The sequence below is a fragment of the Triplophysa dalaica genome, chromosome 17 (assembly GCF_015846415.1).
Source record: "Triplophysa dalaica isolate WHDGS20190420 chromosome 17, ASM1584641v1, whole genome shotgun sequence".
In the NCBI taxonomy this organism is placed as follows: domain Eukaryota; kingdom Metazoa; phylum Chordata; class Actinopteri; order Cypriniformes; family Nemacheilidae; genus Triplophysa; species Triplophysa dalaica.
Window position 1 is genome coordinate 14,829,704 of NC_079558.1, and position 23,664 is coordinate 14,853,367.

Below are 23,664 nucleotides of genomic sequence, written 5' to 3' on the forward strand. Positions count from 1 at the left end.
AATCTTTGCAGGAAACTCCAATAGAAGACATGTTTAAAAATGACCCTCAATGGGCTACGTGGGCAGTTTTTAAATTACATCTGACTTCCCCATCAACCTGCCATTCCAAAGAACAACATTCGCTGGATCAGCTGTACTTGATGAGGAATCTAAAGTAACAGCATAAGGGGTTACAGTAACCAACAGGTAGGTGCAGCTCCAGACATAGGATTGAACAGCCCTGCGTTATGTACCTACGCAGAAATCTTGACTCACAGGACCTAACATCCACCGACTGTCAGAGTAGCTTTTTAGCAACCCCTTGTTAAAACATTGCCGTAAGACTTGGCCTTTCGAGGTAGTTTGACTGAGCGGTCAAAGACGCTGGATTTAGGCTCCAGTCTCTTCGGAGGTGTGGGTTCAAGTCCGAGTAGCTTCGCACATCAATCCATTGTGAAAAACAATACCGTTAGACGTGGCCTTTCGCCGTAGTGTGACTGAGCTGTCTAAGACACTGGATTTAGGCTCCATTCTCTTCGGAGGCCAGGGTTCAAGTCCAAGTGCTGCCATTAGAGTCTTTAATCACAGAGGGTGCTATCAAGCCGCATTTTGGGATTAGCTGTGTGGGCAGCTTTGCATCGTTCCTTCACTTTTTCCATATACCTTGCTAGCCGGATTGAAGTGTGCTTCATGAAGGATGAAGCTGGAGTGTCCGACCCCAGAGCGAGGACTGGACTACCATTTCAAGACGGCACACCAAACTTTTAAGAGTTTACCTTGGCAACGAGGAGCACGAGCCCGGATAGCTCAGTCGGTAGAGCATCAGACTTTTAATCTGAGGGTCCAGGGTTCAAGTCCCTGTTCGGGCGTTTCCTGGCCATTTGAAGGTCACGTTTCCTGCTCTAGGTGTCCTCGTTGTGGTTAAAAATGCGAGTCGTTAAAACGGTCTCGCTTCAGCCCCTCGTTTGCTTGGAATCACATCATGGGATCTGCAAGCAGGATCCTGTTTGAGCCTTGCGAAAGCACCAGAATAGGGTTGAGACCTCAGCAAAAGCTGCTGTTGTTTCCAGGCCTTCCATCATGTACAGCGTCGCTGGGTTGTCGGTAGCCTGCCGTGATCGTATAGCGGTGAGTACTCTGCGTTGTGGCCGCAGCAACCCCGGTTCGAATCCGGGTCACGGCAGCCCTTCCGTTATTATCGGGGGGAACGCAAGCCTTTTTGTCTCTTTTAGGCGTGGCCGCTTTGTCGGCCGACATACTGGAAACTCGTCCATCTTTGCAGCGCACATTAAGTCCAACAGGCTGGTTTACTCTATCCCGTTGTAGTTGTGGCCGAGAGGTTAAGGTGATGGACTCGAAATCCATTGGGGTCTCCCCGCGCAGGTTCAAACCCTGCCGACTACGGCTGCTTTGCTCTCCGGGCTCAGCGTTTGCTTTGTTGTACAAACCATTTCAAAGGCTGCCTAAGGGATTTATCTCGCCATGGAATTGTGGGAAACACAGCTCTATGCTATTGGTAAATGAGTTTCTGCTGTACATTTACATCAAAGGTGTGTAATGTGCACTAAACTACACCGCGTTAAACGACATGCAAACACTTTCCCGGTGTTGAAAGGTCATTCAAAGGGGCACATGAAGCACTTCTCAGAAATACAGTGCCCAAAAAGGGCCTTTTTCTGACCTGCTCATGTGGTAGCGTGGCCGAGCGGTCTAAGGCGCTGGATTAAGGCTCCAGTCTCTTCGGAGGCGTGGGTTCAAATCCCACCGCTGCCAGCTGTGGCTCGACAGTGTCTGAGGCTTGCACTCGACCCTAGGTGGCTGTTTTTTGCAGTCATCTGACTTTCGTTCACCAGACCCGAATTAGCTGGTTCAGTCGTGCTTGATGAGGAATGAAACTGCAGGCAGAATCACCTCCAGTGACTGGATTGAACCCTCCTGCTCTGAAAAGGTACGCAGAACTCTTAAGGCCGGGAACCGTATGAGCTTCTGACTGTCGACGAATCTTTGCAGGAAACTCCAATAGAAGAGATGTTTAAAAATGACCCTCAATGGGCTACGTGGGCAGTTTTTAAATTACATCTGACTTCCCCATCAACCTGCCATTCCAAAGAACAACATTCGCTGGATCAGCTGTACTTGATGAGGAATCTAAAGTAACAGCATAAGGGGTTACAGTAACCAACAGGTAGGTGCAGCTCCAGACATAGGATTGAACAGCCCTGCGTTATGTACCTACGCAGAAATCTTGACTCACAGGACCTAACATCCACCGACTGTCAGAGTAGCTTTTTAGCAACCCCTTGTTAAAACATTGCCGTAAGACTTGGCCTTTCGAGGTAGTTTGACTGAGCGGTCAAAGACGCTGGATTTAGGCTCCAGTCTCTTCGGAGGTGTGGGTTCAAGTCCGAGTAGCTTCGCACATCAATCCATTGTGAAAAACAATACCGTTAGACGTGGCCTTTCGCCGTAGTGTGACTGAGCTGTCTAAGACACTGGATTTAGGCTCCATTCTCTTCGGAGGCCAGGGTTCAAGTCCAAGTGCTGCCATTAGAGTCTTTAATCACAGAGGGTGCTATCAAGCCGCATTTTGGGATTAGCTGTGTGGGCAGCTTTGCATCGTTCCTTCACTTTTTCCATATACCTTGCTAGCCGGATTGAAGTGTGCTTCATGAAGGATGAAGCTGGAGTGTCCGACCCCAGAGCGAGGACTGGACTACCATTTCAAGACGGCACACCAAACTTTTAAGAGTTTACCTTGGCAACGAGGAGCACGAGCCCGGATAGCTCAGTCGGTAGAGCATCAGACTTTTAATCTGAGGGTCCAGGGTTCAAGTCCCTGTTCGGGCGTTTCCTGGCCATTTGAAGGTCACGTTTCCTGCTCTAGGTGTCCTCGTTGTGGTTAAAAATGCGAGTCGTTAAAACGGTCTCGCTTCAGCCCCTCGTTTGCTTGGAATCACATCATGGGATCTGCAAGCAGGATCCTGTTTGAGCCTTGCGAAAGCACCAGAATAGGGTTGAGACCTCAGCAAAAGCTGCTGTTGTTTCCAGGCCTTCCATCATGTACATCTGACTTTCGTTCACCAGACCCGAATTAGCTGGTTCAGTCGTGCTTGATGAGGAATGAAACTGCAGGCAGAATCACCTCCAGCGACTGGATTGAACCCTCCTGCTCTGAAAAGGTACGCAGAACTCTTAAGGCCGGGAACCGTATGAGCTTCTGACTGTCGACGAATCTTTGCAGGAAACTCCAATAGAAGACATGTTTAAAAATGACCCTCAATGGGCTACGTGGGCAGTTTTTAAATTACATCTGACTTCCCCATCAACCTGCCATTCCAAAGAACAACATTCGCTGGATCAGCTGTACTTGATGAGGAATCTAAAGTAACAGCATAAGGGGTTACAGTAACCAACAGGTAGGTGCAGCTCCAGACATAGGATTGAACAGCCCTGCGTTATGTACCTACGCAGAAATCTTGACTCACAGGACCTAACATCCACCGACTGTCAGAGTAGCTTTTTAGCAACCCCTTGTTAAAACATTGCCGTAAGACTTGGCCTTTCGAGGTAGTTTGACTGAGCGGTCAAAGACGCTGGATTTAGGCTCCAGTCTCTTCGGAGGTGTGGGTTCAAGTCCGAGTAGCTTCGCACATCAATCCATTGTGAAAAACAATACCGTTAGACGTGGCCTTTCGCCGTAGTGTGACTGAGATGTCTAAGACACTGGATTTAGGCTCCATTCTCTTCGGAGGCCAGGGTTCAAGTCCAAGTGCTGCCATTAGAGTCTTTAATCACAGAGGGTGCTATCAAGCCGCATTTTGGGATTAGCTGTGTGGGCAGCTTTGCATCGTTCCTTCACTTTTTCCATATACCTTGCTAGCCGGATTGAAGTGTGCTTCATGAAGGATGAAGCTGGAGTGTCCGACCCCAGAGCGAGGACTGGACTACCATTTCAAGACGGCACACCAAACTTTTAAGAGTTTACCTTGGCAACGAGGAGCACGAGCCCGGATAGCTCAGTCGGTAGAGCATCAGACTTTTAATCTGAGGGTCCAGGGTTCAAGTCCCTGTTCGGGCGTTTCCTGGCCATTTGAAGGTCACGTTTCCTGCTCTAGGTGTCCTCGTTGTGGTTAAAAATGTGAGTCGTTAAAACGGTCTCGCTTCAGCCCCTCGTTTGCTTGGAATCACATCATGGGATCTGCAAGCAGGATCCTGTTTGAGCCTTGCGAAAGCACCAGAATAGGGTTGAGACCTCAGCAAAAGCTGCTGTTGTTTCCAGGCCTTCCATCATGTACAGCGTCGCTGGGTTGTCGGTAGCCTGCCGTGATCGTATAGCGGTGAGTACTCTGCGTTGTGGCCGCAGCAACCCCGGTTCGAATCCGGGTCACGGCAGCCCTTCCGTTATTATCGGGGGGAACGCAAGCCTTTTTGTCTCTTTTAGGCGTGGCCGCTTTGTCGGCCGACATACTGGAAACTCGTCCATCTTTGCAGCGCACATTAAGTCCAACAGGCTGGTTTACTCTATCCCGTTGTAGTTGTGGCCGAGAGGTTAAGGTGATGGACTCGAAATCCATTGGGGTCTCCCCGCGCAGGTTCAAACCCTGCCGACTACGGCTGCTTTCCTAACCGGGATCAGCGTTTGTTTTGTTGTACAAACCATTTCAAAGGCTGCCTAAGGGATTTATCTCGCCATGGAATTGTGGGAAACACAGCTCTATGCTATTGGTAAATGAGTTTCTGCTGTACATTTACATCAAAGGTGTGTAATGTGCACTAAACTACACCGCGATAAACGACATGCAAACACTTTCCCGGTGTTGAAAGGTCATTTAAAGGGGCACATGAAGCACTTCTCAGAAATACATTGCCCAAAAAGGGCCTTTTTCTGACCTGTTCATGTGGTAGCGTGGCCGAGCGGTCTAAGGCGCTGGATTAAGGCTCCAGTCTCTTCGGAGGCGTGGGTTCAAATCCCACCGCTGCCAGCTGTGGCTCGACAGTGTCTGAGGCTTGCACTCGACCCTAGGTGGCTGTTTTTTGCAGTCATCTGACTTTCGTTCACCAGACCCGAATTAGCTGGTTCAGTCGTGCTTGATGAGGAATGAAACTGCAGGCAGAATCACCTCCAGTGACTGGATTGAACCCTCCTGCTCTGAAAAGGTACGCAGAACTCTTAAGGCCGGGAACCGTATGAGCTTCTGACTGTCGACGAATCTTTGCAGGAAACTCCAATAGAAGACATGTTTAAAAATGACCCTCAATGGGCTACGTGGGCAGTTTTTAAATTACATCTGACTTCCCCATCAACCTGCCATTCCAAAGAACAACATTCGCTGGATCAGCTGTACTTGATGAGGAATCTAAAGTAACAGCATAAGGGGTTACAGTAACCAACAGGTAGGTGCAGCTCCAGACATAGGATTGAACAGCCCTGCGTTATGTACCTACGCAGAAATCTTGACTCACAGGACCTAACATCCACCGACTGTCAGAGTAGCTTTTTAGCAACCCCTTGTTAAAACATTGCCGTAAGACTTGGCCTTTCGAGGTAGTTTGACTGAGCGGTCAAAGACGCTGGATTTAGGCTCCAGTCTCTTCGGAGGTGTGGGTTCAAGTCCGAGTAGCTTCGCACATCAATCCATTGTGAAAAACAATACCGTTAGACGTGGCCTTTCGCCGTAGTGTGACTGAGCTGTCTAAGACACTGGATTTAGGCTCCATTCTCTTCGGAGGCCAGGCTTCAAGTCCAAGTGCTGCCATTAGAGTCTTTAATCACAGAGGGTGCTATCAAGCCGCATTTTGGGATTAGCTGTGTGGGCAGCTTTGCATCGTTCCTTCACTTTTTCCATATACCTTGCTAGCCGGATTGAAGTGTGCTTCATGAAGGATGAAGCTGGAGTGTCCGACCCCAGAGCGAGGACTGGACTACCATTTCAAGACGGCACACCAAACTTTTAAGAGTTTACCTTGGCAACGAGGAGCACGAGCCCGGATAGCTCAGTCGGTAGAGCATCAGACTTTTAATCTGAGGGTCCAGGGTTCAAGTCCCTGTTCGGGCGTTTCCTGGCCATTTGAAGGTCACGTTTCCTGCTCTAGGTGTCCTCGTTGTGGTTAAAAATGCGAGTCGTTAAAACGGTCTCGCTTCAGCCCCTCGTTTGCTTGGAATCACATCATGGGATCTGCAAGCAGGATCCTGTTTGAGCCTTGCGAAAGCACCAGAATAGGGTTGAGACCTCAGCAAAAGCTGCTGTTGTTTCCAGGCCTTCCATCATGTACAGCGTCGCTGGGTTGTCGGTAGCCTGCCGTGATCGTATAGCGGTGAGTACTCTGCGTTGTGGCCGCAGCAACCCCGGTTCGAATCCGGGTCACGGCAGCCCTTCCGTTATTATCGGGGGGAACGCAAGCCTTTTTGTCTCTTTTAGGCGTGGCCGCTTTGTCGGCCGACATACTGGAAACTCGTCCATCTTTGCAGCGCACATTAAGTCCAACAGGCTGGTTTACTCTATCCCGTTGTAGTTGTGGCCGAGAGGTTAAGGTGATGGACTCGAAATCCATTGGGGTCTCCCCGCGCAGGTTCAAACCCTGCCGACTACGGCTGCTTTGCTCTCCGGGCTCAGCGTTTGCTTTGTTGTACAAACCATTTCAAAGGCTGCCTAAGGGATTTATCTCGCCATGGAATTGTGGGAAACACAGCTCTATGCTATTGGTAAATGAGTTTCTGCTGTACATTTACATCAAAGGTGTGTAATGTGCACTAAACTACACCGCGTTAAACGACATGCAAACACTTTCCCGGTGTTGAAAGGTCATTCAAAGGGGCACATGAAGCACTTCTCAGAAATACAGTGCCCAAAAAGGGCCTTTTTCTGACCTGCTCATGTGGTAGCGTGGCCGAGCGGTCTAAGGCGCTGGATTAAGGCTCCAGTCTCTTCGGAGGCGTGGGTTCAAATCCCACCGCTGCCAGCTGTGGCTCGACAGTGTCTGAGGCTTGCACTCGACCCTAGGTGGCTGTTTTTTGCAGTCATCTGACTTTCGTTCACCAGACCCGAATTAGCTGGTTCAGTCGTGCTTGATGAGGAATGAAACTGCAGGCAGAATCACCTCCAGTGACTGGATTGAACCCTCCTGCTCTGAAAAGGTACGCAGAACTCTTAAGGCCGGGAACCGTATGAGCTTCTGACTGTCGACGAATCTTTGCAGGAAACTCCAATAGAAGAGATGTTTAAAAATGACCCTCAATGGGCTACGTGGGCAGTTTTTAAATTACATCTGACTTCCCCATCAACCTGCCATTCCAAAGAACAACATTCGCTGGATCAGCTGTACTTGATGAGGAATCTAAAGTAACAGCATAAGGGGTTACAGTAACCAACAGGTAGGTGCAGCTCCAGACATAGGATTGAACAGCCCTGCGTTATGTACCTACGCAGAAATCTTGACTCACAGGACCTAACATCCACCGACTGTCAGAGTAGCTTTTTAGCAACCCCTTGTTAAAACATTGCCGTAAGACTTGGCCTTTCGAGGTAGTTTGACTGAGCGGTCAAAGACGCTGGATTTAGGCTCCAGTCTCTTTGGAGGTGTGGGTTCAAGTCCGAGTAGCTTCGCACATCAATCCATTGTGAAAAACAATACCGTTAGACGTGGCCTTTCGCCGTAGTGTGACTGAGCTGTCTAAGACACTGGATTTAGGCTCCATTCTCTTCGGAGGCCAGGGTTCAAGTCCAAGTGCTGCCATTAGAGTCTTTAATCACAGAGGGTGCTATCAAGCCGCATTTTGGGATTAGCTGCGTGGGCAGCTTTGCATCGTTCCTTCACTTTTTCCATATACCTTGCTAGCCGGATTGAAGTGTGCTTCATGAAGGATGAAGCTGGAGTGTCCGACCCCAGAGCGAGGACTGGACTACCATTTCAAGACGGCACACCAAACTTTTAAGAGTTTACCTTGGCAACGAGGAGCACGAGCCCGGATAGCTCAGTCGGTAGAGCATCAGACTTTTAATCTGAGGGTCCAGGGTTCAAGTCCCTGTTCGGGCGTTTCCTGGCCATTTGAAGGTCACGTTTCCTGCTCTAGGTGTCCTCGTTGTGGTTAAAAATGCGAGTCGTTAAAACGGTCTCGCTTCAGCCCCTCGTTTGCTTGGAATCATGGGATCTGCAAGCAGGATCCTGTTTGAGCCTTGCGAAAGCACCAGAATAGGGTTGAGACCTCAGCAAAAGCTGCTGTTGTTTCCAGGCCTTCCATCATGTACATCTGACTTTCGTTCACCAGACCCGAATTAGCTGGTTCAGTCGTGCTTGATGAGGAATGAAACTGCAGGCAGAATCACCTCCAGCGACTGGATTGAACCCTCCTGCTCTGAAAAGGTACGCAGAACTCTTAAGGCCGGGAACCGTATGAGCTTCTGACTGTCGACGAATCTTTGCAGGAAACTCCAATAGAAGACATGTTTAAAAATGACCCTCAATGGGCTACGTGGGCAGTTTTTAAATTACATCTGACTTCCCCATCAACCTGCCATTCCAAAGAACAACATTCGCTGGATCAGCTGTACTTGATGAGGAATCTAAAGTAACAGCATAAGGGGTTACAGTAACCAACAGGTAGGTGCAGCTCCAGACATAGGATTGAACAGCCCTGCGTTATGTACCTACGCAGAAATCTTGACTCACAGGACCTAACATCCACCGACTGTCAGAGTAGCTTTTTAGCAACCCCTTGTTAAAACATTGCCGTAAGACTTGGCCTTTCGAGGTAGTTTGACTGAGCGGTCAAAGACGCTGGATTTAGGCTCCAGTCTCTTCGGAGGTGTGGGTTCAAGTCCGAGTAGCTTCGCACATCAATCCATTGTGAAAAACAATACCGTTAGACGTGGCCTTTCGCCGTAGTGTGACTGAGCTGTCTAAGACACTGGATTTAGGCTCCATTCTCTTCGGAGGCCAGGGTTCAAGTCCAAGTGCTGCCATTAGAGTCTTTAATCACAGAGGGTGCTATCAAGCCGCATTTTGGGATTAGCTGCGTGGGCAGCTTTGCATCGTTCCTTCACTTTTTCCATATACCTTGCTAGCCGGATTGAAGTGTGCTTCATGAAGGATGAAGCTGGAGTGTCCGACCCCAGAGCGAGGACTGGACTACCATTTCAAGACGGCACACCAAACTTTTAAGAGTTTACCTTGGCAACGAGGAGCACGAGCCCGGATAGCTCAGTCGGTAGAGCATCAGACTTTTAATCTGAGGGTCCAGGGTTCAAGTCCCTGTTCGGGCGTTTCCTGGCCATTTGAAGGTCACGTTTCCTGCTCTAGGTGTCCTCGTTGTGGTTAAAAATGCGAGTCGTTAAAACGGTCTCGCTTCAGCCCCTCGTTTGCTTGGAATCACATCATGGGATCTGCAAGCAGGATCCTGTTTGAGCCTTGCGAAAGCACCAGAATAGGGTTGAGACCTCAGCAAAAGCTGCTGTTGTTTCCAGGCCTTCCATCATGTACAGCGTCGCTTGGTTGTCGGTAGCCTGCCGTGATCGTATAGCGGTGAGTACTCTGCGTTGTGGCCGCAGCAACCCCGGTTCGAATCCGGGTCACGGCAGCCCTTCCGTTATTATCGGGGGGAACGCAAGCCTTTTTGTCTCTTTTAGGCGTGGCCGCTTTGTCGGCCGACATACTGGAAACTCGTCCATCTTTGCAGCGCACATTAAGTCCAACAGGCTGGTTTACTCTATCCCGTTGTAGTTGTGGCCGAGAGGTTAAGGTGATGGACTCGAAATCCATTGGGGTCTCCCCGCGCAGGTTCAAACCCTGCCGACTACGGCTGCTTTGCTCTCCGGGCTCAGCGTTTGCTTTGTTGTACAAACCATTTCAAAGGCTGCCTAAGGGATTTATCTCGCCATGGAATTGTGGGAAACACAGCTCTATGCTATTGGTAAATGAGTTTCTGCTGTACATTTACATCAAAGGTGTGTAATGTGCACTAAACTACACCGCGTTAAACGACATGCAAACACTTTCCCGGTGTTGAAAGGTCATTCAAAGGGGCACATGAAGCACTTCTCAGAAATACAGTGCGCAAAAAGGGCCTTTTTCTGACCTGTTCATGTGGTAGCGTGGCCGAGCGGTCTAAGGCGCTGGATTAAGGCTCCAGTCTCTTCGGAGGCGTGGGTTCAAATCCCACCGCTGCCAGCTGTGGCTCGACAGTGTCTGAGGCTTGCACTCGACCCTAGGTGGCTGTTTTTTGCAGTCATCTGACTTTCGTTCACCAGACCCGAATTAGCTGGTTCAGTCGTGCTTGATGAGGAATGAAACTGCAGGCAGAATCACCTCCAGTGACTGGATTGAACCCTCCTGCTCTGAAAAGGTACGCAGAACTCTTAAGGCCGGGAACCGTATGAGCTTCTGACTGTCGACGAATCTTTGCAGGAAACTCCAATAGAAGACATGTTTAAAAATGACCCTCAATGGGCTACGTGGGCAGTTTTTAAATTACATCTGACTTCCCCATCAACCTGCCATTCCAAAGAACAACATTCGCTGGATCAGCTGTACTTGATGAGGAATCTAAAGTAACAGCATAAGGGGTTACAGTAACCAACAGGTAGGTGCAGCTCCAGACATAGGATTGAACAGCCCTGCGTTATGTACCTACGCAGAAATCTTTACTCACAGGACCTTACATGCCACCGACTGTCAGAGTAGCTTTTTAGCAACCCCTTGTTAAAACATTGCCGTAAGACTTGGCCTTTCGAGGTAGTTTGACTGAGCGGTCAAAGACGCTGGATTTAGGCTCCAGTCTCTTTGGAGGTGTGGGTTCAAGTCCGAGTAGCTTCGCACATCAATCCATTGTGAAAAACAATACCGTTAGACGTGGCCTTTCGCCGTAGTGTGACTGAGCTGTCTAAGACACTGGATTTAGGCTCCATTCTCTTCGGAGGCCAGGGTTCAAGTCCAAGTGCTGCCATTAGAGTCTTTAATCACAGAGGGTGCTATCAAGCCACATTTTGGGATTAGCTGCGTGGGCAGCTTTGCATCGTTCCTTCACTTTTTCCATATACCTTGCTAGCCGGATTGAAGTGTGCTTCATGAAGGATGAAGCTGGAGTGTCCGACCCCAGAGCGAGGACTGGACTACCATTTCAAGACGGCACACCAAACTTTTAAGAGTTTACCTTGGCAACGAGGAGCACGAGCCCGGATAGCTCAGTCGGTAGAGCATCAGACTTTTAATCTGAGGGTCCAGGGTTCAAGTCCCTGTTCGGGTGTTTCCTGGCCATTTGAAGGTCACGTTTCCTGCTCTAGGTGTCCTCGTTGTGGTTAAAAATGCGAGTCGTTAAAACGGTCTCGCTTCAGCCCCTCGTTTGCTTGGAATCACATCATGGGATCTGCAAGCAGGATCCTGTTTGAGCCTTGCGAAAGCACCAGAATAGGGTTGAGACCTCAGCAAAAGCTGCTGTTGTTTCCAGGCCTTCCATCATGTACAGCGTCGCTGGGTTGTCGGTAGCCTGCCGTGATCGTATAGCGGTGAGTACTCTGCGTTGTGGCCGCAGCAACCCCGGTTCGAATCCGGGTCACGGCAGCCCTTCCGTTATTATCGGGGGGAACGCAAGCCTTTTTGTCTCTTTTAGGCGTGGCCGCTTTGTCGGCCGACATACTGGAAACTCGTCCATCTTTGCAGCGCACATTAAGTCCAACAGGCTGGTTTACTCTATCCCGTTGTAGTTGTGGCCGAGAGGTTAAGGTGATGGACTCGAAATCCATTGGGGTCTCCCCGCGCAGGTTCAAACCCTGCCGACTACGGCTGCTTTGCTCTCCGGGCTCAGCGTTTGCTTTGTTGTACAAACCATTTCAAAGGCTGCCTAAGGGATTTATCTCGCCATGGAATTGTGGGAAACACAGCTCTATGCTATTGGTAAATGAGTTTCTGCTGTACATTTACATCAAAGGTGTGTAATGTGCACTAAACTACACCGCGTTAAACGACATGCAAACACTTTCCCGGTGTTGAAAGGTCATTCAAAGGGGCACATGAAGCACTTCTCAGAAATACAGTGCCCAAAAAGGGCCTTTTTCTGACCTGCTCATGTGGTAGCGTGGCCGAGCGGTCTAAGGCGCTGGATTAAGGCTCCAGTCTCTTCGGAGGCGTGGGTTCAAATCCCACCGCTGCCAGCTGTGGCTCGACAGTGTCTGAGGCTTGCACTCGACCCTAGGTGGCTGTTTTTTGCAGTCATCTGACTTTCGTTCACCAGACCCGAATTAGCTGGTTCAGTCGTGCTTGATGAGGAATGAAACTGCAGGCAGAATCACCTCCAGTGACTGGATTGAACCCTCCTGCTCTGAAAAGGTACGCAGAACTCTTAAGGCCGGGAACCGTATGAGCTTCTGACTGTCGACGAATCTTTGCAGGAAACTCCAATAGAAGACATGTTTAAAAATGACCCTCAATGGGCTACGTGGGCAGTTTTTAAATTACATCTGACTTCCCCATCAACCTGCCATTCCAAAGAACAACATTCGCTGGATCAGCTGTACTTGATGAGGAATCTAAAGTAACAGCATAAGGGGTTACAGTAACCAACAGGTAGGTGCAGCTCCAGACATAGGATTGAACAGCCCTGCGTTATGTACCTACGCAGAAATCTTGACTCACAGGACCTAACATCCACCGACTGTCAGAGTAGCTTTTTAGCAACCCCTTGTTAAAACATTGCCGTAAGACTTGGCCTTTCGAGGTAGTTTGACTGAGCGGTCAAAGACGCTGGATTTAGGCTCCAGTCTCTTCGGAGGTGTGGGTTCAAGTCCGAGTAGCTTCACACATCAATCCATTGTGAAAAACAATACCGTTAGACGTGGCCTTTCGCCGTAGTGTGACTGAGCTGTCTAAGACACTGGATTTAGGCTCCATTCTCTTCGGAGGCCAGGGTTCAAGTCCAAGTGCTGCCATTAGAGTCTTTAATCACAGAGGGTGCTATCAAGCCGCATTTTGGGATTAGCTGTGTGGGCAGCTTTGCATCGTTCCTTCACTTTTTCCATATACCTTGCTAGCCGGATTGAAGTGTGCTTCATGAAGGATGAAGCTGGAGTGTCCGACCCCAGAGCGAGGACTGGACTACCATTTCAAGACGGCACACCAAACTTTTAAGAGTTTACCTTGGCAACGAGGAGCACGAGCCCGGATAGCTCAGTCGGTAGAGCATCAGACTTTTAATCTGAGGGTCCAGGGTTCAAGTCCCTGTTCGGGCGTTTCCTGGCCATTTGAAGGTCACGTTTCCTGCTCTAGGTGTCCTCGTTGTGGTTAAAAATGCGAGTCGTTAAAACGGTCTCGCTTCAGCCCCTCGTTTGCTTGGAATCACATCATGGGATCTGCAAGCAGGATCCTGTTTGAGCCTTGCGAAAGCACCAGAATAGGGTTGAGACCTCAGCAAAAGCTGCTGTTGTTTCCAGGCCTTCCATCATGTACAGCGTCGCTGGGTTGTCGGTAGCCTGCCGTGATCGTATAGCGGTGAGTACTCTGCGTTGTGGCCGCAGCAACCCCGGTTCGAATCCGGGTCACGGCAGCCCTTCCGTTATTATCGGGGGGAACGCAAGCCTTTTTGTCTCTTTTAGGCGTGGCCGCTTTGTCGGCCGACATACTGGAAACTCGTCCATCTTTGCAGCGCACATTAAGTCCAACAGGCTGGTTTACTCTATCCCGTTGTAGTTGTGGCCGAGAGGTTAAGGTGATGGACTCGAAATCCATTGGGGTCTCCCCGCGCAGGTTCAAACCCTGCCGACTACGGCTGCTTTCCTAACCGGGATCAGCGTTTGTTTTGTTGTACAAACCATTTCAAAGGCTGCCTAAGGGATTTATCTCGCCATGGAATTGTGGGAAACACAGCTCTATGCTATTGGTAAATGAGTTTCTGCTGTACATTTACATCAAAGGTGTGTAATGTGCACTAAACTACACCGCGATAAACGACATGCAAACACTTTCCCGGTGTTGAAAGGTCATTTAAAGGGGCACATGAAGCACTTCTCAGAAATACATTGCCCAAAAAGGGCCTTTTTCTGACCTGTTCATGTGGTAGCGTGGCCGAGCGGTCTAAGGCGCTGGATTAAGGCTCCAGTCTCTTCGGAGGCGTGGGTTCAAATCCCACCGCTGCCAGCTGTGGCTCGACAGTGTCTGAGGCTTGCACTCGACCCTAGGTGGCTGTTTTTTGCAGTCATCTGACTTTCGTTCACCAGACCCGAATTAGCTGGTTCAGTCGTGCTTGATGAGGAATGAAACTGCAGGCAGAATCACCTCCAGTGACTGGATTGAACCCTCCTGCTCTGAAAAGGTACGCAGAACTCTTAAGGCCGGGAACCGTATGAGCTTCTGACTGTCGACGAATCTTTGCAGGAAACTCCAATAGAAGAGATGTTTAAAAATGACCCTCAATGGGCTACGTGGGCAGTTTTTAAATTACATCTGACTTCCCCATCAACCTGCCATTCCAAAGAACAACATTCGCTGGATCAGCTGTACTTGATGAGGAATCTAAAGTAACAGCATAAGGGGTTACAGTAACCAACAGGTAGGTGCAGCTCCAGACATAGGATTGAACAGCCCTGCGTTATGTACCTACGCAGAAATCTTGACTCACAGGACCTAACATCCACCGACTGTCAGAGTAGCTTTTTAGCAACCCCTTGTTAAAACATTGCCGTAAGACTTGGCCTTTCGAGGTAGTTTGACTGAGCGGTCAAAGACGCTGGATTTAGGCTCCAGTCTCTTTGGAGGTGTGGGTTCAAGTCCGAGTAGCTTCGCACATCAATCCATTGTGAAAAACAATACCGTTAGACGTGGCCTTTCGCCGTAGTGTGACTGAGCTGTCTAAGACACTGGATTTAGGCTCCATTCTCTTCGGAGGCCAGGGTTCAAGTCCAAGTGCTGCCATTAGAGTCTTTAATCACAGAGGGTGCTATCAAGCCGCATTTTGGGATTAGCTGCGTGGGCAGCTTTGCATCGTTCCTTCACTTTTTCCATATACCTTGCTAGCCGGATTGAAGTGTGCTTCATGAAGGATGAAGCTGGAGTGTCCGACCCCAGAGCGAGGACTGGACTACCATTTCAAGACGGCACACCAAACTTTTAAGAGTTTACCTTGGCAACGAGGAGCACGAGCCCGGATAGCTCAGTCGGTAGAGCATCAGACTTTTAATCTGAGGGTCCAGGGTTCAAGTCCCTGTTCGGGCGTTTCCTGGCCATTTGAAGGTCACGTTTCCTGCTCTAGGTGTCCTCGTTGTGGTTAAAAATGCGAGTCGTTAAAACGGTCTCGCTTCAGCCCCTCGTTTGCTTGGAATCACATCATGGGATCTGCAAGCAGGATCCTGTTTGAGCCTTGCGAAAGCACCAGAATAGGGTTGAGACCTCAGCAAAAGCTGCTGTTGTTTCCAGGCCTTCCATCATGTACAGCGTCGCTGGGTTGTCGGTAGCCTGCCGTGATCGTATAGCGGTGAGTACTCTGCGTTGTGGCCGCAGCAACCCCGGTTCGAATCCGGGTCACGGCAGCCCTTCCGTTATTATCGGGGGGAACGCAAGCCTTTTTGTCTCTTTTAGGCGTGGCCGCTTTGTCGGCCGACATACTGGAAACTCGTCCATCTTTGCAGCGCACATTAAGTCCAACAGGCTGGTTTACTCTATCCCGTTGTAGTTGTGGCCGAGAGGTTAAGGTGATGGACTCGAAATCCATTGGGGTCTCCCCGCGCAGGTTCAAACCCTGCCGACTACGGCTGCTTTGCTCTCCGGGCTCAGCGTTTGCTTTGTTGTACAAACCATTTCAAAGGCTGCCTAAGGGATTTATCTCGCCATGGAATTGTGGGAAACACAGCTCTATGCTATTGGTAAATGAGTTTCTGCTGTACATTTACATCAAAGGTGTGTAATGTGCACTAAACTACACCGCGTTAAACGACATGCAAACACTTTCCCGGTGTTGAAAGGTCATTCAAAGGGGCACATGAAGCACTTCTCAGAAATACAGTGCCCAAAAAGGGCCTTTTTCTGACCTGCTCATGTGGTAGCGTGGCCGAGCGGTCTAAGGCGCTGGATTAAGGCTCCAGTCTCTTCGGAGGCGTGGGTTCAAATCCCACCGCTGCCAGCTGTGGCTCGACAGTGTCTGAGGCTTGCACTCGACCCTAGGTGGCTGTTTTTTGCAGTCATCTGACTTTCGTTCACCAGACCCGAATTAGCTGGTTCAGTCGTGCTTGATGAGGAATGAAACTGCAGGCAGAATCACCTCCAGTGACTGGATTGAACCCTCCTGCTCTGAAAAGGTACGCAGAACTCTTAAGGCCGGGAACCGTATGAGCTTCTGACTGTCGACGAATCTTTGCAGGAAACTCCAATAGAAGACATGTTTAAAAATGACCCTCAATGGGCTACGTGGGCAGTTTTTAAATTACATCTGACTTCCCCATCAACCTGCCATTCCAAAGAACAACATTCGCTGGATCAGCTGTACTTGATGAGGAATCTAAAGTAACAGCATAAGGGGTTACAGTAACCAACAGGTAGGTGCAGCTCCAGACATAGGATTGAACAGCCCTGCGTTATGTACCTACGCAGAAATCTTGACTCACAGGACCTAACATCCACCGACTGTCAGAGTAGCTTTTTAGCAACCCCTTGTTAAAACATTGCCGTAAGACTTGGCCTTTCGAGGTAGTTTGACTGAGCGGTCAAAGACGCTGGATTTAGGCTCCAGTCTCTTCGGAGGTGTGGGTTCAAGTCCGAGTAGCTTCGCACATCAATCCATTGTGAAAAACAATACCGTTAGACGTGGCCTTTCGCCGTAGTGTGACTGAGCTGTCTAAGACACTGGATTTAGGCTCCATTCTCTTCGGAGGCCAGGGTTCAAGTCCAAGTGCTGCCATTAGAGTCTTTAATCACAGAGGGTGCTATCAAGCCGCATTTTGGGATTAGCTGTGTGGGCAGCTTTGCATCGTTCCTTCACTTTTTCCATATACCTTGCTAGCCGGATTGAAGTGTGCTTCATGAAGGATGAAGCTGGAGTGTCCGACCCCAGAGCGAGGACTGGACTACCATTTCAAGACGGCACACCAAACTTTTAAGAGTTTACCTTGGCAACGAGGAGCACGAGCCCGGATAGCTCAGTCGGTAGAGCATCAGACTTTTAATCTGAGGGTCCAGGGTTCAAGTCCCTGTTCGGGCGTTTCCTGGCCATTTGAAGGTCACGTTTCCTGCTCTAGGTGTCCTCGTTGTGGTTAAAAATGCGAGTCGTTAAAACGGTCTCGCTTCAGCCCCTCGTTTGCTTGGAATCACATCATGGGATCTGCAAGCAGGATCCTGTTTGAGCCTTGCGAAAGCACCAGAATAGGGTTGAGACCTCAGCAAAAGCTGCTGTTGTTTCCAGGCCTTCCATCATGTACAGCGTCGCTGGGTTGTCGGTAGCCTGCCGTGATCGTATAGCGGTGAGTACTCTGCGTTGTGGCCGCAGCAACCCCGGTTCGAATCCGGGTCACGGCAGCCCTTCCGTTATTATCGGGGGGAACGCAAGCCTTTTTGTCTCTTTTAGGCGTGGCCGCTTTGTCGGCCGACATACTGGAAACTCGTCCATCTTTGCAGCGCACATTAAGTCCAACAGGCTGGTTTACTCTATCCCGTTGTAGTTGTGGCCGAGAGGTTAAGGTGATGGACTCGAAATCCATTGGGGTCTCCCCGCGCAGGTTCAAACCCTGCCGACTACGGCTGCTTTCTCTACCGGGATCAGCGTTTGCTTTGTTGTACAAACCATTTCAAAGGCTGCCTAAGGGATTTATCTCGCCATGGAATTGTGGGAAACACAGCTCTATGCTATTGGTAAATGAGTTTCTGCTGTACATTTACATCAAAGGTGTGTAATGTGCACTAAACTACACCGCGATAAACGACATGCAAACACTTTCCCGGTGTTGAAAGGTCATTTAAAGGGGCACATGAAGCACTTCTCAGAAATACATTGCGCAAAAAGGGCCTTTTTCTGACCTGTTCATGTGGTAGCGTGGCCGAGCGGTCTAAGGCGCTGGATTAAGGCTCCAGTCTCTTCGGAGGCGTGGGTTCAAATCCCACCGCTGCCAGCTGTGGCTCGACAGTGTCTGAGGCTTGCACTCGACCCTAGGTGGCTGTTTTTTGCAGTCATCTGACTTTCGTTCACCAGACCCGAATTAGCTGGTTCAGTCGTGCTTGATGAGGAATGAAACTGCAGGCAGAATCACCTCCAGTGACTGGATTGAACCCTCCTGCTCTGAAAAGGTACGCAGAACTCTTAAGGCCGGGAACCGTATGAGCTTCTGACTGTCGACGAATCTTTGCAGGAAACTCCAATAGAAGACATGTTTAAAAATGACCCTCAATGGGCTACGTGGGCAGTTTTTAAATTACATCTGACTTCCCCATCAACCTGCCATTCCAAAGAACAACATTCGCTGGATCAGCTGTACTTGATGAGGAATCTAAAGTAACAGCATAAGGGGTTACAGTAACCAACAGGTAGGTGCAGCTCCAGACATAGGATTGAACAGCCCTGCGTTATGTACCTACGCAGAAATCTTGACTCACAGGACCTAACATCCACCGACTGTCAGAGTAGCTTTTTAGCAACCCCTTGTTAAAACATTGCCGTAAGACTTGGCCTTTCGAGGTAGTTTGACTGAGCGGTCAAAGACGCTGGATTTAGGCTCCAGTCTCTTGGAGGTGTGGGTTCAAGTCCGAGTAGCTTCGCACATCAATCCATTGTGAAAAACAATACCGTTAGACGTGGCCTTTCGCCGTAGTGTGACTGAGCTGTCTAAGACACTGGATTTAGGCTCCATTCTCTTCGGAGGCCAGGGTTCAAGTCCAAGTGCTGCCATTAGAGTCTTTAATCACAGAGGGTGCTATCAAGCCGCATTTTGGGATTAGCTGCGTGGGCAGCTTTGCATCGTTCCTTCACTTTTTCCATATACCTTGCTAGCCGGATTGAAGTGTGCTTCATGAAGGATGAAGCTGGAGTGTCCGACCCCAGAGCGAGGACTGGACTACCATTTCAAGACGGCACACCAAACTTTTAAGAGTTTACCTTGGCAACGAGGAGCACGAGCCCGGATAGCTCAGTCGGTAGAGCATCAGACTTTTAATCTGAGGGTCCAGGGTTCAAGTCCCTGTTCGGGCGTTTCCTGGCCATTTGAAGGTCACGTTTCCTGCTCTAGGTGTCCTCGTTGTGGTTAAAAATGCGAGTCGTTAAAACGGTCTCGCTTCAGCCCCTCGTTTGCTTGGAATCACATCATGGGATCTGCAAGCAGGATCCTGTTTGAGCCTTGCGAAAGCACCAGAATAGGGTTGAGACCTCAGCAAAAGCTGCTGTTGTTTCCAGGCCTTCCATCATGTACAGCGTCGCTGGGTTGTCGGTAGCCTGCCGTGATCGTATAGCGGTGAGTACTCTGCGTTGTGGCCGCAGCAACCCCGGTTCGAATCCGGGTCACGGCAGCCCTTCCGTTATTATCGGGGGAACGCAAGCCTTTTTGTCTCTTTTAGGCGTGGCCGCTTTGTCGGCCGACATACTGGAAACTCGTCCATCTTTGCAGCGCACATTAAGTCCAACAGGCTGGTTTACTCTATCCCGTTGTAGTTGTGGCCGAGAGGTTAAGGTGATGGACTCGAAATCCATTGGGGTCTCCCCGCGCAGGTTCAAACCCTGCCGACTACGGCTGCTTTGCTCTCCGGGCTCAGCGTTTGCTTTGTTGTACAAACCATTTCAAAGGCTGCCTAAGGGATTTATCTCGCCATGGAATTGTGGGAAACACAGCTCTATGCTATTGGTAAATGAGTTTCTGCTGTACATTTACATCAAAGGTGTGTAATGTGCACTAAACTACACCGCGTTAAACGACATGCAAACACTTTCCCGGTGTTGAAAGGTCATTTAAAGGGGCACATGAAGCACTTCTCAGAAATACAGTGCGCAAAAAGGGCCTTTTTCTGACCTGTTCATGTGGTAGCGTGGCCGAGCGGTCTAAGGCGCTGGATTAAGGCTCCAGTCTCTTCGGAGGCGTGGGTTCAAATCCCACCGCTGCCAGCTGTGGCTCGACAGTGTCTGAGGCTTGCACTCGACCCTAGGTGGCTGTTTTTTGCAGTCATCTGACTTTCGTTCACCAGACCCGAATTAGCTGGTTCAGTCGTGCTTGATGAGGAATGAAACTGCAGGCAGAATCACCTCCAGTGACTGGATTGAACCCTCCTGCTCTGAAAAGGTACGCAGAACTCTTAAGGCCGGGAACCGTATGAGCTTCTGACTGTCGACGAATCTTTGCAGGAAACTCCAATAGAAGACATGTTTAAAAATGACCCTCAATGGGCTACGTGGGCAGTTTTTAAATTACATCTGACTTCCCCATCAACCTGCCATTCCAAAGAACAACATTCGCTGGATCAGCTGTACTTGATGAGGAATCTAAAGTAACAGCATAAGGGGTTACAGTAACCAACAGGTAGGTGCAGCTCCAGACATAGGATTGAACAGCCCTGCGTTATGTACCTACGCAGAAATCTTGACTCACAGGACCTAACATCCACCGACTGTCAGAGTAGCTTTTTAGCAACCCCTTGTTAAAACATTGCCGTAAGACTTGGCCTTTCGAGGTAGTTTGACTGAGCGGTCAAAGACGCTGGATTTAGGCTCCAGTCTCTTCGGAGGTGTGGGTTCAAGTCCGAGTAGCTTCGCACATCAATCCATTGTGAAAAACAATACCGTTAGACGTGGCCTTTCGCCGTAGTGTGACTGAGCTGTCTAAGACACTGGATTTAGGCTCCATTCTCTTCGGAGGCCAGGGTTCAAGTCCAAGTGCTGCCATTAGAGTCTTTAATCACAGAGGGTGCTATCAAGCCGCATTTTGGGATTAGCTGCGTGGGCAGCTTTGCATCGTTCCTTCACTTTTTCCATATACCTTGCTAGCCGGATTGAAGTGTGCTTCATGAAGGATGAAGCTGGAGTGTCCGACCCCAGAGCGAGGACTGGACTACCATTTCAAGACGGCACACCAAACTTTTAAGAGTTTACCTTGGCAACGAGGAGCACGAGCCCGGATAGCTCAGTCGGTAGAGCATCAGACTTTTAATCTGAGGGTCCAGGGTTCAAGTCCCTGTTCGGGCGTTTCCTGGCCATTTGAAGGTCACGTTTCCTGCTCTAGGTGTCCTCGTTGTGGTTAAAAATGCGAGTCGTTAAAACGGTCTCGCTTCAGCCCCTCGTTTGCTTGGAATCACATCATGGGATCTGCAAGCAGGATCCTGTTTGAGCCTTGCGAAAGCACCAGAATAGGGTTGAGACCTCAGCAAAAGCTGCTGTTGTTTCCAGGCCTTCCATCATGTACAGCGTCGCTGGGTTGTCGGTAGCCTGCCGTGATCGTATAGCGGTGAGTACTCTGCGTTGTGGCCGCAGCAACCCCGGTTCGAATCCGGGTCACGGCAGCCCTTCCGTTATTATCGGGGGGAACGCAAGCCTTTTTGTCTCTTTTAGGCGTGGCCGCTTTGTCGGCCGACATACTGGAAACTCGTCCATCTTTGCAGCGCACATTAAGTCCAACAGGCTGGTTTACTCTATCCCGTTGTAGTTGTGGCCGAGAGGTTAAGGTGATGGACTCGAAATCCATTGGGGTCTCCCCGCGCAGGTTCAAACCCTGCCGACTACGGCTGCTTTGCTCTCCGGGCTCAGCGTTTGCTTTGTTGTACAAACCATTTCAAAGGCTGCCTAAGGGATTTATCTCGCCATGGAATTGTGGGAAACACAGCTCTATGCTATTGGTAAATGAGTTTCTGCTGTACATTTACATCAAAGGTGTGTAATGTGCACTAAACTACACCGCGTTAAACGACATGCAAACACTTTCCCGGTGTTGAAAGGTCATTTAAAGGGGCACATGAAGCACTTCTCAGAAATACAGTGCGCAAAAAGGGCCTTTTTCTGACCTGTTCATGTGGTAGCGTGGCCGAGCGGTCTAAGGCGCTGGATTAAGGCTCCAGTCTCTTCGGAGGCGTGGGTTCAAATCCCACCGCTGCCAGCTGTGGCTCGACAGTGTCTGAGGCTTGCACTCGACCCTAGGTGGCTGTTTTTTGCAGTCATCTGACTTTCGTTCACCAGACCCGAATTAGCTGGTTCAGTCGTGCTTGATGAGGAATGAAACTGCAGGCAGAATCACCTCCAGTGACTGGATTGAACCCTCCTGCTCTGAAAAGGTACGCAGAACTCTTAAGGCCGGGAACCGTATGAGCTTCTGACTGTCGACGAATCTTTGCAGGAAACTCCAATAGAAGACATGTTTAAAAATGACCCTCAATGGGCTACGTGGGCAGTTTTTAAATTACATCTGACTTCCCCATCAACCTGCCATTCCAAAGAACAACATTCGCTGGATCAGCTGTACTTGATGAGGAATCTAAAGTAACAGCATAAGGGGTTACAGTAACCAACAGGTAGGTGCAGCTCCAGACATAGGATTGAACAGCCCTGCGTTATGTACCTACGCAGAAATCTTGACTCACAGGACCTTACATGCCACCGACTGTCAGAGTAGCTTTTTAGCAACCCCTTGTTAAAACATTGCCGTAAGACTTGGCCTTTCGAGGTAGTTTGACTGAGCGGTCAAAGACGCTGGATTTAGGCTCCAGTCTCTTCGGAGGTGTGGGTTCAAGTCCGAGTAGCTTCGCACATCAATCCATTGTGAAAAACAATACCGTTAGACGTGGCCTTTCGCCGTAGTGTGACTGAGCTGTCTAAGACACTGGATTTAGGCTCCATTCTCTTCGGAGGCCAGGGTTCAAGTCCAAGTGCTGCCATTAGAGTCTTTAATCACAGAGGGTGCTATCAAGCCGCATTTTGGGATTAGCTGCGTGGGCAGCTTTGCATCGTTCCTTCACTTTTTCCATATACCTTGCTAGCCGGATTGAAGTGTGCTTCATGAAGGATGAAGCTGGAGTGTCCGACCCCAGAGCGAGGACTGGACTACCATTTCAAGACGGCACACCAAACTTTTAAGAGTTTACCTTGGCAACGAGGAGCACGAGCCCGGATAGCTCAGTCGGTAGAGCATCAGACTTTTAATCTGAGGGTCCAGGGTTCAAGTCCCTGTTCGGGCGTTTCCTGGCCATTTGAAGGTCACGTTTCCTGCTCTAGGTGTCCTCGTTGTGGTTAAAAATGCGAGTCGTTAAAACGGTCTCGCTTCAGCCCCTCGTTTGCTTGGAATCACATCATGGGATCTGCAAGCAGGATCCTGTTTGAGCCTTGCGAAAGCACCAGAATAGGGTTGAGACCTCAGCAAAAGCTGCTGTTGTTTCCAGGCCTTCCATCATGTACAGCGTCGCTGGGTTGTCGGTAGCCTGCCGTGATCGTATAGCGGTGAGTACTCTGCGTTGTGGCCGCAGCAACCCCGGTTCGAATCCGGGTCACGGCAGCCCTTCCGTTATTATCGGGGGGAACGCAAGCCTTTTTGTCTCTTTTAGGCGTGGCCGCTTTGTCGGCCGACATACTGGAAACTCGTCCATCTTTGCAGCGCACATTAAGTCCAACAGGCTGGTTTACTCTATCCCGTTGTAGTTGTGGCCGAGAGGTTAAGGTGATGGACTCGAAATCCATTGGGGTCTCCCCGCGCAGGTTCAAACCCTGCCGACTACGGCTGCTTTGCTCTCCGGGCTCAGCGTTTGCTTTGTTGTACAAAC

At 49.7% G+C, this 23,664-nt stretch overlaps 45 non-coding genes across 45 annotated transcripts; all 45 read left to right on the plus strand.

Annotated features, from left to right (window-relative positions):
- The first annotated feature begins 775 nt into the window (after positions 1–775).
- Positions 776–848, plus strand: trnak-uuu (transfer RNA lysine (anticodon UUU)). Its single transcript has one exon. It is a non-coding gene; the product is annotated as a tRNA-Lys (tRNA).
- A 242-nt stretch (positions 849–1,090) lies between these two features.
- trnah-gug (transfer RNA histidin (anticodon GUG)) lies at positions 1,091–1,162 on the plus strand. Its single transcript has one exon. It is a non-coding gene; the product is annotated as a tRNA-His (tRNA).
- A 139-nt stretch (positions 1,163–1,301) lies between these two features.
- trnas-cga (transfer RNA serine (anticodon CGA)) lies at positions 1,302–1,383 on the plus strand. Its single transcript has one exon. It is a non-coding gene; the product is annotated as a tRNA-Ser (tRNA).
- Positions 1,384–1,670: 287 nt separating this feature from the next.
- On the plus strand, positions 1,671–1,752 carry trnal-aag (transfer RNA leucine (anticodon AAG)). The gene has a single exon. It is a non-coding gene; the product is annotated as a tRNA-Leu (tRNA).
- A 1,001-nt stretch (positions 1,753–2,753) lies between these two features.
- Positions 2,754–2,826, plus strand: trnak-uuu (transfer RNA lysine (anticodon UUU)). Its single transcript has one exon. It is a non-coding gene; the product is annotated as a tRNA-Lys (tRNA).
- Positions 2,827–3,984: 1,158 nt separating this feature from the next.
- On the plus strand, positions 3,985–4,057 carry trnak-uuu (transfer RNA lysine (anticodon UUU)). The gene has a single exon. It is a non-coding gene; the product is annotated as a tRNA-Lys (tRNA).
- A 242-nt stretch (positions 4,058–4,299) lies between these two features.
- On the plus strand, positions 4,300–4,371 carry trnah-gug (transfer RNA histidin (anticodon GUG)). Its single transcript has one exon. It is a non-coding gene; the product is annotated as a tRNA-His (tRNA).
- Positions 4,372–4,510: 139 nt separating this feature from the next.
- trnas-cga (transfer RNA serine (anticodon CGA)) lies at positions 4,511–4,592 on the plus strand. The gene has a single exon. It is a non-coding gene; the product is annotated as a tRNA-Ser (tRNA).
- Positions 4,593–4,879: 287 nt separating this feature from the next.
- On the plus strand, positions 4,880–4,961 carry trnal-aag (transfer RNA leucine (anticodon AAG)). The gene has a single exon. It is a non-coding gene; the product is annotated as a tRNA-Leu (tRNA).
- A 1,001-nt stretch (positions 4,962–5,962) lies between these two features.
- trnak-uuu (transfer RNA lysine (anticodon UUU)) lies at positions 5,963–6,035 on the plus strand. Its single transcript has one exon. It is a non-coding gene; the product is annotated as a tRNA-Lys (tRNA).
- A 242-nt stretch (positions 6,036–6,277) lies between these two features.
- trnah-gug (transfer RNA histidin (anticodon GUG)) lies at positions 6,278–6,349 on the plus strand. The gene has a single exon. It is a non-coding gene; the product is annotated as a tRNA-His (tRNA).
- Positions 6,350–6,488: 139 nt separating this feature from the next.
- trnas-cga (transfer RNA serine (anticodon CGA)) lies at positions 6,489–6,570 on the plus strand. Its single transcript has one exon. It is a non-coding gene; the product is annotated as a tRNA-Ser (tRNA).
- A 287-nt stretch (positions 6,571–6,857) lies between these two features.
- On the plus strand, positions 6,858–6,939 carry trnal-aag (transfer RNA leucine (anticodon AAG)). Its single transcript has one exon. It is a non-coding gene; the product is annotated as a tRNA-Leu (tRNA).
- Positions 6,940–7,940: 1,001 nt separating this feature from the next.
- On the plus strand, positions 7,941–8,013 carry trnak-uuu (transfer RNA lysine (anticodon UUU)). Its single transcript has one exon. It is a non-coding gene; the product is annotated as a tRNA-Lys (tRNA).
- Positions 8,014–9,166: 1,153 nt separating this feature from the next.
- On the plus strand, positions 9,167–9,239 carry trnak-uuu (transfer RNA lysine (anticodon UUU)). Its single transcript has one exon. It is a non-coding gene; the product is annotated as a tRNA-Lys (tRNA).
- Positions 9,240–9,481: 242 nt separating this feature from the next.
- trnah-gug (transfer RNA histidin (anticodon GUG)) lies at positions 9,482–9,553 on the plus strand. The gene has a single exon. It is a non-coding gene; the product is annotated as a tRNA-His (tRNA).
- A 139-nt stretch (positions 9,554–9,692) lies between these two features.
- On the plus strand, positions 9,693–9,774 carry trnas-cga (transfer RNA serine (anticodon CGA)). Its single transcript has one exon. It is a non-coding gene; the product is annotated as a tRNA-Ser (tRNA).
- A 287-nt stretch (positions 9,775–10,061) lies between these two features.
- On the plus strand, positions 10,062–10,143 carry trnal-aag (transfer RNA leucine (anticodon AAG)). Its single transcript has one exon. It is a non-coding gene; the product is annotated as a tRNA-Leu (tRNA).
- A 1,002-nt stretch (positions 10,144–11,145) lies between these two features.
- Positions 11,146–11,218, plus strand: trnak-uuu (transfer RNA lysine (anticodon UUU)). Its single transcript has one exon. It is a non-coding gene; the product is annotated as a tRNA-Lys (tRNA).
- Positions 11,219–11,460: 242 nt separating this feature from the next.
- Positions 11,461–11,532, plus strand: trnah-gug (transfer RNA histidin (anticodon GUG)). The gene has a single exon. It is a non-coding gene; the product is annotated as a tRNA-His (tRNA).
- Positions 11,533–11,671: 139 nt separating this feature from the next.
- trnas-cga (transfer RNA serine (anticodon CGA)) lies at positions 11,672–11,753 on the plus strand. Its single transcript has one exon. It is a non-coding gene; the product is annotated as a tRNA-Ser (tRNA).
- Positions 11,754–12,040: 287 nt separating this feature from the next.
- trnal-aag (transfer RNA leucine (anticodon AAG)) lies at positions 12,041–12,122 on the plus strand. The gene has a single exon. It is a non-coding gene; the product is annotated as a tRNA-Leu (tRNA).
- Positions 12,123–13,123: 1,001 nt separating this feature from the next.
- Positions 13,124–13,196, plus strand: trnak-uuu (transfer RNA lysine (anticodon UUU)). Its single transcript has one exon. It is a non-coding gene; the product is annotated as a tRNA-Lys (tRNA).
- A 242-nt stretch (positions 13,197–13,438) lies between these two features.
- Positions 13,439–13,510, plus strand: trnah-gug (transfer RNA histidin (anticodon GUG)). Its single transcript has one exon. It is a non-coding gene; the product is annotated as a tRNA-His (tRNA).
- A 139-nt stretch (positions 13,511–13,649) lies between these two features.
- On the plus strand, positions 13,650–13,731 carry trnas-cga (transfer RNA serine (anticodon CGA)). The gene has a single exon. It is a non-coding gene; the product is annotated as a tRNA-Ser (tRNA).
- A 287-nt stretch (positions 13,732–14,018) lies between these two features.
- trnal-aag (transfer RNA leucine (anticodon AAG)) lies at positions 14,019–14,100 on the plus strand. Its single transcript has one exon. It is a non-coding gene; the product is annotated as a tRNA-Leu (tRNA).
- Positions 14,101–15,101: 1,001 nt separating this feature from the next.
- trnak-uuu (transfer RNA lysine (anticodon UUU)) lies at positions 15,102–15,174 on the plus strand. The gene has a single exon. It is a non-coding gene; the product is annotated as a tRNA-Lys (tRNA).
- A 242-nt stretch (positions 15,175–15,416) lies between these two features.
- trnah-gug (transfer RNA histidin (anticodon GUG)) lies at positions 15,417–15,488 on the plus strand. The gene has a single exon. It is a non-coding gene; the product is annotated as a tRNA-His (tRNA).
- Positions 15,489–15,627: 139 nt separating this feature from the next.
- Positions 15,628–15,709, plus strand: trnas-cga (transfer RNA serine (anticodon CGA)). Its single transcript has one exon. It is a non-coding gene; the product is annotated as a tRNA-Ser (tRNA).
- Positions 15,710–15,996: 287 nt separating this feature from the next.
- On the plus strand, positions 15,997–16,078 carry trnal-aag (transfer RNA leucine (anticodon AAG)). The gene has a single exon. It is a non-coding gene; the product is annotated as a tRNA-Leu (tRNA).
- A 1,001-nt stretch (positions 16,079–17,079) lies between these two features.
- trnak-uuu (transfer RNA lysine (anticodon UUU)) lies at positions 17,080–17,152 on the plus strand. Its single transcript has one exon. It is a non-coding gene; the product is annotated as a tRNA-Lys (tRNA).
- A 242-nt stretch (positions 17,153–17,394) lies between these two features.
- Positions 17,395–17,466, plus strand: trnah-gug (transfer RNA histidin (anticodon GUG)). The gene has a single exon. It is a non-coding gene; the product is annotated as a tRNA-His (tRNA).
- Positions 17,467–17,605: 139 nt separating this feature from the next.
- Positions 17,606–17,687, plus strand: trnas-cga (transfer RNA serine (anticodon CGA)). Its single transcript has one exon. It is a non-coding gene; the product is annotated as a tRNA-Ser (tRNA).
- Positions 17,688–17,974: 287 nt separating this feature from the next.
- trnal-aag (transfer RNA leucine (anticodon AAG)) lies at positions 17,975–18,056 on the plus strand. Its single transcript has one exon. It is a non-coding gene; the product is annotated as a tRNA-Leu (tRNA).
- A 1,000-nt stretch (positions 18,057–19,056) lies between these two features.
- Positions 19,057–19,129, plus strand: trnak-uuu (transfer RNA lysine (anticodon UUU)). Its single transcript has one exon. It is a non-coding gene; the product is annotated as a tRNA-Lys (tRNA).
- Positions 19,130–19,371: 242 nt separating this feature from the next.
- On the plus strand, positions 19,372–19,443 carry trnah-gug (transfer RNA histidin (anticodon GUG)). The gene has a single exon. It is a non-coding gene; the product is annotated as a tRNA-His (tRNA).
- Positions 19,444–19,581: 138 nt separating this feature from the next.
- On the plus strand, positions 19,582–19,663 carry trnas-cga (transfer RNA serine (anticodon CGA)). The gene has a single exon. It is a non-coding gene; the product is annotated as a tRNA-Ser (tRNA).
- A 287-nt stretch (positions 19,664–19,950) lies between these two features.
- Positions 19,951–20,032, plus strand: trnal-aag (transfer RNA leucine (anticodon AAG)). Its single transcript has one exon. It is a non-coding gene; the product is annotated as a tRNA-Leu (tRNA).
- Positions 20,033–21,033: 1,001 nt separating this feature from the next.
- trnak-uuu (transfer RNA lysine (anticodon UUU)) lies at positions 21,034–21,106 on the plus strand. The gene has a single exon. It is a non-coding gene; the product is annotated as a tRNA-Lys (tRNA).
- A 242-nt stretch (positions 21,107–21,348) lies between these two features.
- On the plus strand, positions 21,349–21,420 carry trnah-gug (transfer RNA histidin (anticodon GUG)). The gene has a single exon. It is a non-coding gene; the product is annotated as a tRNA-His (tRNA).
- A 139-nt stretch (positions 21,421–21,559) lies between these two features.
- Positions 21,560–21,641, plus strand: trnas-cga (transfer RNA serine (anticodon CGA)). The gene has a single exon. It is a non-coding gene; the product is annotated as a tRNA-Ser (tRNA).
- Positions 21,642–21,928: 287 nt separating this feature from the next.
- trnal-aag (transfer RNA leucine (anticodon AAG)) lies at positions 21,929–22,010 on the plus strand. The gene has a single exon. It is a non-coding gene; the product is annotated as a tRNA-Leu (tRNA).
- Positions 22,011–23,012: 1,002 nt separating this feature from the next.
- trnak-uuu (transfer RNA lysine (anticodon UUU)) lies at positions 23,013–23,085 on the plus strand. The gene has a single exon. It is a non-coding gene; the product is annotated as a tRNA-Lys (tRNA).
- Positions 23,086–23,327: 242 nt separating this feature from the next.
- Positions 23,328–23,399, plus strand: trnah-gug (transfer RNA histidin (anticodon GUG)). Its single transcript has one exon. It is a non-coding gene; the product is annotated as a tRNA-His (tRNA).
- A 139-nt stretch (positions 23,400–23,538) lies between these two features.
- Positions 23,539–23,620, plus strand: trnas-cga (transfer RNA serine (anticodon CGA)). Its single transcript has one exon. It is a non-coding gene; the product is annotated as a tRNA-Ser (tRNA).
- The last annotated feature ends 44 nt before the right edge of the window (positions 23,621–23,664 follow it).